The sequence below is a fragment of the Malaya genurostris genome, chromosome 3, assembly GCF_030247185.1.
Source record: "Malaya genurostris strain Urasoe2022 chromosome 3, Malgen_1.1, whole genome shotgun sequence".
Lineage (NCBI taxonomy): Eukaryota > Metazoa > Arthropoda > Insecta > Diptera > Culicidae > Malaya > Malaya genurostris.
Genome location: NC_080572.1, coordinates 188480315 through 188495590, shown reverse-complemented (window position 1 = coordinate 188495590; position 15276 = coordinate 188480315). Strand labels below are relative to the sequence as shown.

General features: G+C 37.1%; 2 protein-coding genes across 7 annotated transcripts in view; both read left to right on the top strand.

The window, feature by feature from the left end:
* LOC131438782 (neurocalcin homolog) overlaps nucleotides 1-15276 on the top strand; it is a 527871-nt gene that overhangs the window by 125413 nt on the left and 387182 nt on the right. The gene's annotated exons all lie outside the window — the stretch shown is intronic.
* LOC131438780 (neuronal calcium sensor 2) overlaps nucleotides 1-15276 on the top strand; it is a 461386-nt gene that overhangs the window by 118243 nt on the left and 327867 nt on the right. The window contains exon 1 of one of the 5 annotated variants that reach the window (XM_058609040.1): nucleotides 3103-3333. The exons of 1 other annotated variant lie outside the window; for it this stretch is intronic. The gene's annotated coding sequence lies outside the window, so the exon portion shown is untranslated. Of the gene's footprint in view, nucleotides 1-3102; nucleotides 3334-3789; nucleotides 3869-15276 lie in introns of those variants that run through there. 3 more of the 5 variants (XM_058609038.1, XM_058609037.1, XM_058609039.1) reach the window with 3 other exon arrangements.

Genomic DNA, 15276 nt, shown 5'->3' with positions numbered 1-15276 from the left:
ATCAAACAGAAACGTTGGGGTCTAGAAAAACATCGACTGTAATTATGCTGCTTTGATTTGTTAACTTCTGATAAGTCTGCGCTGAGATACAGTGGATACCGCAAATCATGATTTTTAAGAAGCGTCCTCAAAAATATTTCTTCAGTGATTTATTTCTCAATAATTTTTCACGAAAAAATCACAAAATGTTGTTCGAATGATGCTTTGTATTAGGCGCAACATTTGAATTTATTTCGTTGAACGAAAGTTCTAACAAAAACTCATAAAAATGATATATTTTTTCATCCATAAGACCTAAACCGTTCGCCCCTTAGTTTAATGTTTTTGAATAATTTTCTAATTCTCGAAAAAGCAATTTTTTCGGTTTGGAAATGTATAAGTCCTTCAGAGTTTATAGAATTAACAGTTACCTAGTTACGATGCACAATGGGAAAAAATCTATGAAAACCCGCAAAGAATTCTGTAACTCATGAATTAATTGAGATAGGTCAACAAACTAAAGCGTTTCTTATGTAAAAATATCCAAGGAATTCAATGTAATGGTTTGGGGTTTCCTATAACATTCGCTCTGTAACTTGAAAAGAAGTCGAGTGCGGTATTCTGGAATAGCCTACTTTCATGTAAAAAAGTCTGGAGAATCGATTAGAAGAACCCACACTGGCCGCACGAACTTCTTGCAAGTTTGTTAAATCTAGCTTATCTTATGTAAAAAAATTCTGTGGAATCGTATGCCAGAACCTACACTGGCCGCACGAAACGTTCTGGTGACTATTTTACCCCAATTCCTATATTTCATGATATCTTATTGTAAATCGTCCTTAAATCTCGGTAAACCTTTTTGGAAGTTTACTAAATCTAGCTTATCTTATGTAAAAAAGTCTGTACAATGGAATGGAAGAACCTACCCTGGCCGCACAAAACATTTTGATGACTATTTTACCCCATTTCCTCCATTTTATGGTATCTTATTGTAAATCGGTCTTAAATCATGGTAAAACTTATTGGAAGTTTACTAAATCTAGCTTATCTTATGTAAAAAGGTCTGTAGAATCGAATGTCAGAACTTATACTGGCCGCACGAAACGTTCTGGTGACTATTTTACCCCATTTCTTCATTTCATGATAGCTTATTGAAAATCGTCGTTAAATCTCGGTAAAACTTATTGGAAGTTTACTAAATCCAGCTTATCTTATGTAAAAAAGTTTGTAGAACCGAATGGAAGACCCTACACTGGCCGCTCGATACGTTTTGATGGCTATTTTACCGAGATTTAAGGACGATTTACAATAAGATATCATGAAATTAAGAAAGTTAAGGGTCTTCCATTCGATTCTACAGACTGTTTTACATAAGATAAGCTAGATTTAGTAAACTTCCAATAAGTTTTACCGAGATTTAAGAACAATTTACAATAAAATATCATGAAATGGAGGAATTGGAGTAAAATAGTCACCTGAACGTTTCGTGCGGCCAGTGTAGGTTCTTCCATTCGATTCCCCAGACTTTTTTACATAATATAAGATAGTTTTCGTTTGCTTTCAACGTGGTTCGCTTAAGACTTAAGGATGATTTAGATGAAAATTTCACACATTGGAGGAATGGGGGTAAAATAGCCAGCAAAACGTTTCGTGCGGCCAGTATAAGTTCTGGCATTCGATTCTACAGACTTTTTTACATACGATAAGCTAGATTCAGTAAACTTCCAATAAGTTTTACCGAGATTTAAGGACGATTTACAATTAGTTATCATTTAATGGAAGAAATGGGGTAAAATAGCCACCAAAACGTTTCGTGCGGCCAGTGTAGGTTCTTCCATTCGATTCTCCAGACATTTCTATATAAAATCAAGCTATTTCAGTAGATTGCTCTCGATTTCTTTTCAAGTTACAGAACAAATGCTACAGAAAACCCTAACACTGCTGGGCTCTTGGGGTAAAACGAGCAGGATGGCGATTCGTGGGGCCATTAAAAACCATTTCATTGAATTTCTTGGATTTTTAAAAAAATAAGAAACACTCTTGTTTGTTGCCTTTTTCCATGGTTCCCGATTTCTTTGCGGGTTTCCTGGTTTTTTTTCCCACTGTGCGACGCTTTGATGAAACTTGGTGGACGACCGTAAACAGGTTAAAGCCGTTTATACTGATGTGAAAAAAGATTTGAAGAAGGTGGATGCAAAATTGTATTCTACTCTCTGGAGCCATATTAACCCTTCCATTTGTGCAAAAATAAATGGTTTGCCATATGTTATTGAAGGCGCATGTAAAGTTTTTTTTTCCAAACTAGAGTCTGATAACTTGTTGTTCATTTTTGTCTTTGCTCTATTCTTTTTATCAAATTCCAAAAATATGCAAAAACTCTAGCTTAATGTGGTATATTATTTATAAAACAGGTTTCAAATATAATGTAAAAGGAATAATGATTTAATTGTTCGAAGCAGTTTGGTGCAATGTGTCGAATATCTCCGGTGTTTTTGGCCGCCGAGCAAAGCAAAGTCTTGGTATTACACACCTTTGTGTGAGAACTTCACTATTCTGTTTCGACAGACTTGGCCACGCAGCCGTCTAGTGTCGTACGGAACCAGTTGCATGACTATTTACGTCAAAAATCCTACCAGGTCGGGGCTCGAACATATGACAACTTGCTCCGGGTTATTTTTTTCATGCAACACCTTCAAAAATCAACTTCGAACAACCACGCGACCCCATTATTTCAAACATGCATTTTCCAATCATCATCGCCGTTACTTTTCCGGTGAGCCCGAAAGCTTTTTCCGTTAGCTTTCCAACGCGAAACTTTGAAAAGGCCTTTGTTGCCTCCCCTGCGCCCAGAATTATTTGGCGTTTTCCACGCTTTTGTTCGATTGGACCAAGCTGCTTCTGTTGCTGCCCGAAAGCACATGTCGTATTGCGCATTCTCCACCTCGTATCATATCCTCTCTCTTTATCCTCCTATCTATCTCATATTCTCTCTCATGCTAGATGGAATTTCAGAGCTTTGGGGCTAATGTTTTGCTGTATTCGGGCACGCACAGCACACCTACACAAACGGGAGCTTTGCAGGACTACCGAATCGGGCTGAGTAGAGCAGCTTCCGTTTTTTCTCCGTTGTGTGACGTTTTGCTTTCAGCAAGCAGGTTGATACGGTTTGTGCTCCCGGTTTTGACGCAAGTTGTGGTAGTTTTGATAAGTTGATTAACGACGTGCATTAGCTATCAGAAGCTGGTGAATATCGGTGAAGTCAGAAAGTACGCGTAGAACGCCGAAGGATCGTTTCCTACTGGGCGGAAATTCTTTGTGTTTCAGTGCATCAATAGTGGTACAAAAATCGACAAGGTTCGTTTTTAATGAGTGTGTGTGTGTGTGGATGTGGATGTGAGCGTATTTGTTGGTTGTCCAGATCCCAAGCTAGGGTGAAACAAGTACGAGCATATGAATAACGGAGTGAACTTTCCGAGTAAGCTTGCACAGTTCGCTGCTCGCTCTTTTCACTCTCCCTCTCTCTCCAACCTTCTCTACGGGGCGGCGGTATCAATGGCAGGTTGTTGCGATAGCACCGCGTATCGAGGGACAGGACAGTGGCGAGCTGCGTGTTCCGATGCTGATATGTAGCGTAAGGGTCACCAAACGTACAAACACGGTGAACACGCGGGAACTTCGTTGACTCTCCAGCAGGCGCAAAAGTGAAGTTCACTCTCGCTCTTTCGCATCTCGCATCTCCAGCTGCTATTATCAGAGCAACAAACGGGTAGGCCTGGCTGCCTGATTGAATTGAATGTTCTTTATTTTTAGTTGTTGAGTTGAATTCGTATCGTTCGGTACCGGTCGTTCCGCCAAAGCCAGTATGGTGATAGTGTGAAAGATTCCTACAGTAGGTATTCTGTACTTGACAGTGAAAAAATTAAACCCTCCCCCCAATCTCAGCTCAGAAACGTGTTATCTATCGCATGCGGTGTTTGTTTTTCGTCCTGAATGGACGGAATCACTACGGGAGTGACCCAAAGCGTTTGCGATAGTCGTTTATTTACCTTCGTGCCCGGAAAGTGTGTGGTGACGGTCAGCGTCGCGAAAAGGCAATCCGGACAGCGTTCGGTGGATGGAAAACTAGCAGCTAGCCTGTTCGCCCACGGTTGGTTTTGCGGGGGGAGGGGGTGTCGCGAGAGTGCATAAATCCTGCTGCTGCCGGGTGAATGTATTACATTATCTCACCTGTAGCAGCTAGAAGATTTTTTTTATGTGTTTGAGTGTGTATGTGCTGCTGCTGATCCATATCAACTCGCGAGTGACGTAGCTATGCCCTAGGCAGTGAAGTTCGTATTTTTTTCTTCTGTTGAGTCGATACTCTGCCAATAAAATCAGTACACTTTCAGTGAGTTGTTGTGGGTGGAATAACGAAAGCAGTGGTGATTTCTCAGCACAAGAAACACGCAACCTCGGCGCCACGACGGATTCATTGATTAATCGGGAAACGAAAAAAATAAGTGCTGAATTCGAGTTCCATGCCTTGTACCACCAATCCAGACATTGAGTCGAGGAATCGATAGCGGTGACATCGTGCACCGCTCAGCGGAAGGTCGCCCTGAACCTGGCATGAACGCCAAAAACAGCCGATGAGTGATGATCAATCATGAATAGGGAAACTTATGGGAGGATAACGTTATATTTATGATTATTGTTTAATCGATGAGATCACGGAACTGCTAGCGAGCGGTGCACTGTGTTGAACTCTGTATGCGTGATAGTAAATTATGAACCGCTGGAGAGCGTTTCAAAGGCGAAAGATAATTGAACACGCTAGGATTGCCGCTTTGTGGATCTTGAACGAAGTGTAAAATTGGAATTTGAAAAAGAATGGACCGGTTTGGCGTTGTGGAAAAAAAATGACTTAGAAGCAATTGATGTTCCGATTCTATCTCGGTTATATCATAAAATATCTTCAAAGATTCGTGGTTTTTTAATCTCTATGTTAGATTATTTTAACAGTTCATCGAAATAATTACAGTCAGACCACGTTGAAACTTCAAACATGTCTTACTTCCGTAAATCAGGGTGGCAAGTCACCGGGAAAATCGAGAAAAAGTCGGGAATTTCGTTTCACCGGGAAAAACCGGGAAAAAGTCGAAAATTTTAGTGCAAATCCGGGAAAAAATTTATTAGCCCTAATCTTAGTAAAGATTTCCAGCATTGATTTTGAGGGATCGAATTACGAACCATTTTGCATCCCCATAAAGTGTTGAGTAGAGGGTGGTACTGGAAAACCCACACGCGAAGACGGAACAACGTCCCGACAGGCTGGGGTAATAAAGAAAAATTTGCCACTATCAATTCCCAAAGGGGTATCAATGATTTTCTTGATTGAACAAATGAAAAGATGAAAGCCATACTCCATTTTGTGTTTGAGTGATAAGTTCAGTAAAAGTTTTGAAACATTGTATTGTCCCACACAGGTTTTATGGTACACAATCCATTGGAGATGGAGCCAACATCCCATGTTTCGATCGACAATTTTTGTAAGGGTTTGGCAGCAATTTTTAATGGATCAGAAAGCATCAAAGCTTTCTTGGTTGTTATCAACAACAGCACATCGAACGGATGCTTTTGCTGAATTTCTATTAAATTTCGGAATAAGTTTGCGACATATGATTGCAAAAGAAATGTCAGGTAACATGTTTAATAAAATTATGAAGAATTCTTAGGAGCCTTCATGTTTTTGAGTGGGTTAATTATTGTCCTAATTTCATCACATTTTTTGTCTCAGTAAAGACTGTCCCAGAAAGTATGGACGCACTTTGATTTCGCTGTAAATAATTCACAATTGTTAGATATTTAAATTTTATTCGATATACTGATAATATTAGACTACAACAACAAAGTATCATTCTCAACATTTGCTGCTTAGCCATTGTAGACTAGCTGGCGCACCTTCTTGCGAACGTTCCTCATTGAATTCCGTACAGACTTCTTGGCGACAAGTTTTGACACTTTTTCCAATCTTTTTCGAGCTGTTGAATGGTTTCGGCTGCCGAGACAGATTTCCTAAGATGTACCTTCGGTAATGCCCAAAATTCCTCAATTGGTCGAAGTTGTGGGAAATTTGGTGGATTCATGTCTTTTAGGACGAAAGTGACATTTTTGGTAGCATACCATAATTTCGAGTAGTGGCAAGAAGCAAGATCTTGCCAGAAAACAACAGGATCCTTGTGGCTTCGAATCATGGGTAAAAGTCGTTTTTGTAAACATTCCTTGATGTGTATTTCGATTTAAATTGACGCAATGTGTTCATTGGAGCAGTGGTGATGAAGAGTTTCGAAATTTTACCGCTGCTACAGATTGCTTGCCAGACCATAGCTTTCTTACCAAATTTTTCGACTTCAATCGATGTATCGGACTGGTGTAGTACTTGCCCTTCTCGCACCGTATAATATTGTGGTCCCGGCAAGGATTTGTAATCGAGTTTCACGTAGGTTTCGTCGTCCATGATTATGCAGTTCAAATTTCCAGCAAAAATCGTATTGTACAGCTTTCGAACCCTCGGCCTGATCGATGCTTCTTGTTTCGGACTACGTTTTGGTTGCTTCTGCTTCTTATAGGTTCGAAGATTCAAACGTTCTTTAGCACGAAGAACATTTGACTTTGAAGTGCCCACTTTTTTGGACACATCCCGAACTGAAACCTTCTTCTTTTGCTCGAACGCCTCCAGTATACGTTTATCCAACTGAGGATTATCAGGACCGTTTTTTCGACCCGTTTTCGGTTTATCCGCAAAGGTGTTATCCAAACCGAACTTCCTGATTGTATTTCGTACGGTTTTTTCACTTACTCCTTCCATTTTTGCTATCTTTCTCAGTGACAGTCCGCGTTCTGTGCACCATTTGTACACAGTTTTTCGACGTTATTCTGCTGAAAGTTCACGCATTTCGGAACAAACTAATGAAAACGCACAAGTGGTTAGAGAAGAGTGTAAACAACAGGACGCAGCCATAAAAATTGACAGATTCTGAACCATCGCGAAATGGCAGCGGTTTTTGGTTGCGTTCATACTTTCTGGGACAGCCTTTACGCAGTAAATATATTTTTAAGCAAGTTCTACAATTTACCAGAAATCGACATTTCAATTATTAACGATAGCTTTTTTATTCCTTGAAAAACGTCTACACCAAAGGCCGAAACGTCAGACAGTAAACATTCGTTTATATTATAAGCCTGAGACAGCCGCGTTTCCTGTTTCCGTTGTTTTTTGGCTTATTATTTCAACAGGACGGTGTCACGTGCAGTGCGGAAAAACTTGATTTCAATGGAATATTATCAGATGAAAATGAAATTTATGGCTAAATATATTTTTAGGCAAGTTCTACAATTTACCAGAAATCGTCATTTCAATTATTAACGATAGCCTTTTTATTCCTTGAAAAACGTCTACACCAAAGGCCGAAACGTTAGACAGTAAACATTCGTTTCTATTATAAACCTGAGACAGCCGCGTTTTCTGTTTTCGCATTTCTGATAAAATTTCGGACAATTAAAATAAGTACAACTCCGTTTCGACTCAAATTGGCGAAAAGCTGCCCGTAAAACGGAATATGTTTGGGGACCTTTATCGAGTTGACACGGTCAACGGAGAAAGATATCGTTCAATGATAGTTGTCAGACTTTGTTTTTGTTCAAAATTGATAAATTGCACTCGGTTGACTTATCATTCCAACAGAACGGTGTCACGTGCAGTGCGGAAAAACTTGATTTCAATCGAATATTATCAGTTGAAAATGAAATTTATGGCCGTTGACTGTCAGCGTATCCCTTTTCATTCATTTTACTTCTGTTACCGAAACTCTCAGAATTCATCTTCAATCGAACAACCGTACCTAGTCACTTGAAGTTTGGCCTTGCTCAGTTTGTAGTGCCAAGTAGTCTACCTGTTTCATTGTCTTCCTTGTATTCACTGTGGGTAGTGAGCAAGTGTGAATGAATAGGCATAAACAACAACTCGATAACACAGAACTCCCTCCGACCGTAATGATAAAAAGAGTGTAGTGGTTCTCATTCGAGTTTTCAATTATCACCAGCAATCGATAATTTCGACTGTTTGAAATGTATTGAGATGTGTTATCATTTATCGTGACTGGTTTACCTTTTATCCATTATCTTGAACCAATTCGAATGTATACATGAACCTCACTGCAACCTTATGCGAAGCCGCATGCTGCAGTAAAGTCAAGTGGTCTTCAGAAAAGTTTATTGTGGGAATTTTTTGAACGATTGAATTTCGAGTATAGTCAAGTGGTCTTCATAAAAGTTTATTGTAGGGATTAATTTAACGATTGAACTTCGATATTGCTTTTGTGTTGTATTTGGAGGCACTTTCTATATGATCTTAAAATTTTCGTGTTGTACATTACAACTGTACGATGGTTTTCGATCTATTTGTCTTTCCATCGGTCTATTTCTCGTTGAAACTGATGGGAATTTTCTTTTGCGTCCCTGATCAACGTTTCGAAGGTGTATTTTGTCATCTTAATGAAAACTACATATGAATTTTCATGCATGAATTGTTAAAAAAAATCACAAAACATAATGCTTTTACCATTTGTACCTGTTTTCAGATAAAATATCTATTTAGGGGTTTTGGCACCGCATCTCGTGCTAAGTGTACATAACTATTTTCTAGTTCTATGCTTCGCCTTCGGTTTTTTTATTTTAATTTTTCAGAATCAAACTAATAAAATTTCACTTGTTACAATTATAACAAAAAGGATTGTTCTGGTTCTTTTCCAATATCTGGAATTTCTGTGCTAATTATGCCAACATTTATATTATGGAAGAAATGCTAACATGTTTTCTGGTTACATGTTTTCCCAAGAATCATTCGCCAATGCCCAATGCCTTGAATAACCCCAATTTATCGGCTTACAGTGAACCGTCTTCTATTTCGTCTAAGAACCGGCATAGCGATTCGGCGTTATTGTTAACCAATGATATTTAAACAGAGTAAATGTAACGTCTGCTTAGTGCTTCACATTGAATTGCTAAGTTTGCTTATGGGGTTCATTTTGAACTGCTCTGCACTGACGAGTTTAAGACGAAACGTAACAAGAAGATAGAAGAATAGTTGTTCTGTAATCTGAATAACATGTGCTTGATAAGACTGCATAGTTTACCAAAAACTGGCATTTTCATAATCTCATTTCTAAATGCTGTGAACCTTTTCGCGAATTATTTTTTTGGTTAAAAGCTGACAGTCGAGTAATTATTCAATCCATTGTCGCACGAGATGGTCGAGAGCAGGGTTATTTTTTGTCAGATCGATAGTTATTTTCCGATACCAAAAAAATATATATATATATTTATATATCTTGCAAAAAATGTAAGTTTCAGATTTCTATTAGAATTATCCCAATATCAAGTTTGAATTTATTTTCGAGCATAGTAAGTGTTCAACGTTGTTCTTCTTTCGTTCCTTTATATCAGTTATTGGTTATCATGTTATTTTCAGTGCAAATCTAACTCAATAGAAAATAATTATCGAAATGTCAAATTTCAACCAAAAGTTCGCAGCTCAAATATCTCAAAAAAGAGTACGCTCAGTACCTAAATTGTCTATGCGTGTATCGGAGTTGGTTAAACGGATTTTCATGAACTTCAAATGAAAGGTCTTGTAACCTCATACAAAGTTTCTGAATTTTTTTCGAATCCGACTTTCGGTTCCGGAATTACAGGGTGGTATGGGCAAAAAAATATAAATAAGTGCACTAACTTTCCTTCAGAGAAAGCAGAACCGATTCTCACAAATTTTGATGCAAAAGAAAGATATAATTGCTCCATACAAAGTTCCTGAATTTTGCTTAGATTAAATTTCTGTTTGAAATTAAACTTATAAAACCGATACACTGAAGAAGGATATAAATAACATTCCGAAATACGTATCTGTGTTATAACGTTTGATACACTTTTGTGAAAATAGTGACGGTGAAAATAGTGACTTTGTGAGAGTGTAATGACGTGACATAGTGGAATTAAACGGTACGTCAACAGTACTATTAGTTTTATTCAGATCCGACTTCCGGTTCCGGGATTACAGGGTGATTAGTTAAAAAAATTCTTCAAAGGTAATATTTCAAATTACATCCTCAATTTTCTCAGAGATGGCGTGACCGATTTTACCAATCTTACATTCAAATGAAAGGTCTCATAGTTCCAAACTATACTATCAAATTTCATCAGGACCTGACTTTCGGTTCCGGAATTATAGGATAAAATGTGTTAAAACTTTGATATCGTCACTTAAAGCGGCGAAAAAAAACTAAATCTATTTCTAATTTGGCCTCAAAATTACTCCACTTGGTAGCTATTATCAGTGTACATCCTAACAAGTCGATTTCGGCTATCCTGGCTCCAGTTTTCCAATTCCTGAAACACCGAAAATAGTGGTTTCCGAATAATACTTACCCGTCCATCTCTAGTACATAACTCAAAGTGCAATTTTTTGGCGGCCGATTGTTTCACCTGTAGATCACAGTTTTTCAAACAGTTTCTAACTATATTTGAGGGTGCTGAACACGAATGTAATGGTACTATTTATGTATTTGTACGCATATTGTATGTGTTTGTTGCCATCATTGCCGGAAAAGTGGCGTGGGATAAATTGGTAACAAAATGGTGAGGTAAATTGGTACACACTCATGGATACTATCGTTGAGATAATGAGAATATTACGAATATAAGAGATTTTAGTCATTTAACTTATGGAAAAATTCTAAAATCACACACTTAAAAAATATCCTGTGATTTTACATCTTAATAGATGCACATAAATGAAGCGTCGCAGCTCACGCAAATTTACGTGGAAGAACATTTAATATTGTGTCTAAAACTCCATGACATGAAATTCATTGAAATAAAAAAAAAATAGAATACTGATAGCAACCGCCGCGACTTGAACCAAGAATCATTGGATCGCAAATACGTCTGTTAATCGACTGAGCCACAGAAGCATGCATCTGCATGGCTGGTAAAAGGTGCATTTAAATTCATACAATCGCACCTGCTAGCAGAACGCAAGTTACAGTTGAAACCAGTAAAATGCAAGCTCATCTAACATATTAAGTCATTACAAATAAAATTTTTCGTCATTTGACAAATTAAGTCTTTATGAATTACATCGTATGACGGATTAAGTCACCTGTAAAATTCAAATTTTTTTGGAGTGCACTAAAAATAATTTTTTTACATATCTTGCACAAAAATTATCTGTGATTTATTAAAAGATGGCTTTTTGGTCAAGTGTTTCTTTACAAAATATTTATTTTGCCTTAGAAGCCGACGCACAGTGGTTCGAATCAATAAAAACGTGGACATAAATCAGTAGCTGCCAAACCGTTCTTTTAATGCATATAGTTGCTTTTAGGAATTTTTTTACAAAAAATATAACCATTTTTTTTCTAAAGAGATAGAATTTTTTTTCTTCTACAAAGTTTTAGATTTATTGAAAATAATTTACTTTGTCAAATATACCAAAAGTCTAGGTCGCACCGTTTCGGATATACAAAGCGTTTTCATGGCAACCCCTCAGTTTTTTTTATTGATAACTTGTTTCGAGTTACTTTTTATGCATACTTTGTTTGGAATAATTGAAGGAAATAAAAAATCCCATATTTTTGTTGAGGGTAGTGCATAGGTTTGGTAGTGGGTAGGTCCTGGCAAAGTTATATATCATTTTACCTTTTTTTACTTATAATAAAACCTTACACCGAAGCGAAATATGCAACTTTATGCAGCTGATTTTCACAAAATTTATAGGAAAAGCTCAATACTATTAAAAAATCTAAGTGGAACTCGATGGAACTTTTTTTAGGCCTTTTAAAAGTTAGTTTTAGTTATTGAACTTTGACAACCCCCTTAAAACTAGTTTTCTAATCATAACTTGTTTCAAGTGAGTTTTTTGTACATACTTTATTTGGAATAATTGTAGAAAATATAAAATCCCATAATTTTGAAGAAGTTAATGTATAGGTTTATACTTTTCTGAAAAATTTATACATAATTTTACCTTTTTTACCTAGGAAATCACAGATTTTTGAAAATGGTCACAGACTTACTCAGATTCTGAAATTGATTTTTGAAATTGATCACAGTTTAGCACCAAAAATTATAGAGCGGTAGGAAATAGCGAGACTTTTTTTTTGCTTACCAAAATGATTCCAATATTATGGAAACGGGGAAAGGTGCACAGATTTTGCCCAGACAGGTTTTTAGTTTGATCACAGATTTTTGAAAAAATGATCTGGCATCCCTGCTGGTAAGGTGGAAACAAGCTACGAGCTGAACGGATCTTCGGCTCTTGAAGAGCGAGTTATAAATGAGAAGAAATGTGTGCATGAGCTTTTGTTCGTTCATGCAAATGTGCATCTATCCTTCTTTAACAGATTGAATGAGCCACTGTCAATAACAAATCTTACCTCCTCTCACTCAGTAGGCTAAGGTACATTGTCGGTTCGGAGCTGCTCACCGGTATGAGCTGCATCGCACATCCCTGAGTGAGCGTCGCACGATCAACATATCGTCTTAAAAAACGTGTTGCTGCGCGATAACTCAATTTATTTACACGTTTAAAAATGAAATTTATTTGTAAAGGTTTGTGCTTTTACAATACTTTTTTTTTTTTTTCCAAATAAAATTTTTATTAGGCTCATTTGCTTTAGCTTAACGTGGCCGATTGTCTTGTTGTTAGGGAGAGAGAAAGGGATGCCGTATTACGGGGCGGCATACTCCCCAGTTAGTAAGGGGACATAGGGAGGGTGGGACCTACACAGTATTGAATTGAAATTTGAATACATCATTGGTTTGTGGCATACATCTTTTAGACACATTTTGAGTTCGATGAATCTTCATGTTTTTCAGCTTGTAGCAATGAAGAGATTATTCTGGATTGGGATGCTTCGTTGGTGTGTTCTGACCAGGCTTCCCAAATGTACCGCCGCGCGACATTATTATTGAGGATGTCATGCTACTCTTTCCATGACAGCCTTGTGATAGGTTTCATCACGACAGCCCTTAGACAAATAGTTCTGTACAGCCAACGTTGCCGTCATTCACTTCGTTCGACAGTTCATTCCATCGTAAGACATTTTGTCATGGTCCACGACAGCCGAAGAAGCATGAAGTTCTCGCTGTTGCGACAGTAAGCTTCGGGTATCAGTCACTGCGTTGTTTCTGTCGAGAGCAAAATATTACTCTCCCTTGACCAGGTCTGCGACAGTAACCGGTGCGGTTCAAATTTGTTGCTCTTGGTTTGCTATGAAGATTCGAGGCAAGCATGTGGGTTTTAGTTTTGCCTTTGGTGATTGCTTTGCGCAGCGGTTGATCATTGCGCATAGCAATCACCGTTGGTAGGGCATTGATAACAATATAATTGATAATTAATAATATACGAAACTCCTAATACGAAACGGATTGAAGAACGGACTTTGGTTTTAATGAAAGTTAATTTTTATATTTTGGTCGATCTTCTATGAATTGATAGATCGATTAATTAAAGAGCAATGTTTTTTAATAGCTGAGTCAGTTCGGCGTGCTCCTTTCAGGCAGTTTGCGGTCGGTTTGTGGGCTGTAACATTCATAGTGTATGCGCGTACTGATGTGCGTGGAGCATTATTTTCATCCTCTTTATCTCTTCCTTCAGGATAGTAAAGGCGCAATCGTTCCTTATATAAGAGTGTAAAAGCCAATTGAATCAGATTTTAGATTTATATGTTAACGGTAAATAAATGTTCGTAGCGAAAGATATGTTCAAATCAAAGATTCCGTATTCGATACTCGTTAGCGTTAGCTTTGCAGTCGACTTGTAAGTCTACGGGATTTTTGCATGGCCAGTGCTGCAATACTACGGACACTAAGAATTCTTTCAAGTCAGGAATGAAACATACAAAACCTGGCTCGTTAAGTTCGTTATACGTTGAACCACCAATCGAATAAAAACCTTGAGTGAAAAATTTGGAGTCGGAATTTGCAAGGCAAAAATCATCCAGAAACATCTTATTTTCAGGTACCGTACAACAAAGCTTTGAATGCAAAAACTGAATGAAAAATTCCGGTTCTTCAAAAAAATATGTTTCCAAGCGTGGAATGCAGCATGGTTGCCCGTAACAGATTCGAATGTTTATTTTGTTTTATTTAGAAAAAAAGTTTTAATTCCCCAAGTTATGTAATAATGTCTTTCTTGAGTAATGTGGTCTCAAGCTTTCCATACATATCAAGTTCTCTTCTATATATGAATAGTATGGTGTTTCTATTACCCTGGAATATATTCCAAAAAAAAATCGGATATAGTACGGTTACTTATATGATATAGGGTTGTGCTGATAATCTGCTGAATCATTTTCTTCCTGTTATGCATAGAATTATCTTATTTCCAGAAACAGCATATTAACTATTACATTATTTTGGTCATAGCTACCAGAAGTTCGCGACTTTTACACACGTTGAAACTGTCACTTTACATTGTAAAATTTAAAACTCGGTTAAAGCGTATCTTTCATCAAGTAGAAGCTTGTGTCAGTATATTTTGAAATCTTTAACTTAATGTCGTTGTTTACCACAAAACTTGCTATAAAAGTAACTGAGGCCCAAATTTATATCTACAGTTAAAAGGACAATTTCATGTAAACTTCTAGAAGTATCTCAATCATTTCCTTTATGTGCTTTTACGCTCAATCCAATTTTGGAAATGTAGATGTTGCAATCACGAGCCGCACGCAGAAGAAGATGCGGTGCATTGAAATTTCAAACTGCACATCCAGTTTATATGCGCTCGCTACAATTCTCGTACACATTTTTCGTTTTCTGTTTGAGTCGACTCTCACGCCCTCACGGAAAAGGAAAGTTATTCGTGAATAGCAAAGCGAACTATTGAATTTAATTCGGATCCGACTTCCGCAGTTAAAAGTCTAATAATGTCGAAAATTTTCTAAAATCTAATTGCCTTAGTAGCTTGTGTCTGCATTTAAAAAAATCAAACGTTTGGAACTATAAATATTGTAACTAAATAGTCAAACTTTCTGAGAGCCGAGTTCTTTGCACATATTTAACAGTTTTCTTTCTAAAAAGAAATTATGTTCTGAAAAATGTAGGTGTAAATCCCCGGTGAACAATTAAGTTTGAAACCGGGAATAAATAAAAGATATAATGAAAATAATAATAATAATAATAATAATAATAATAATAATAATAATAATAATAATAATAATAATAATAATAATAATAATAATAATAATAATAATAATGATG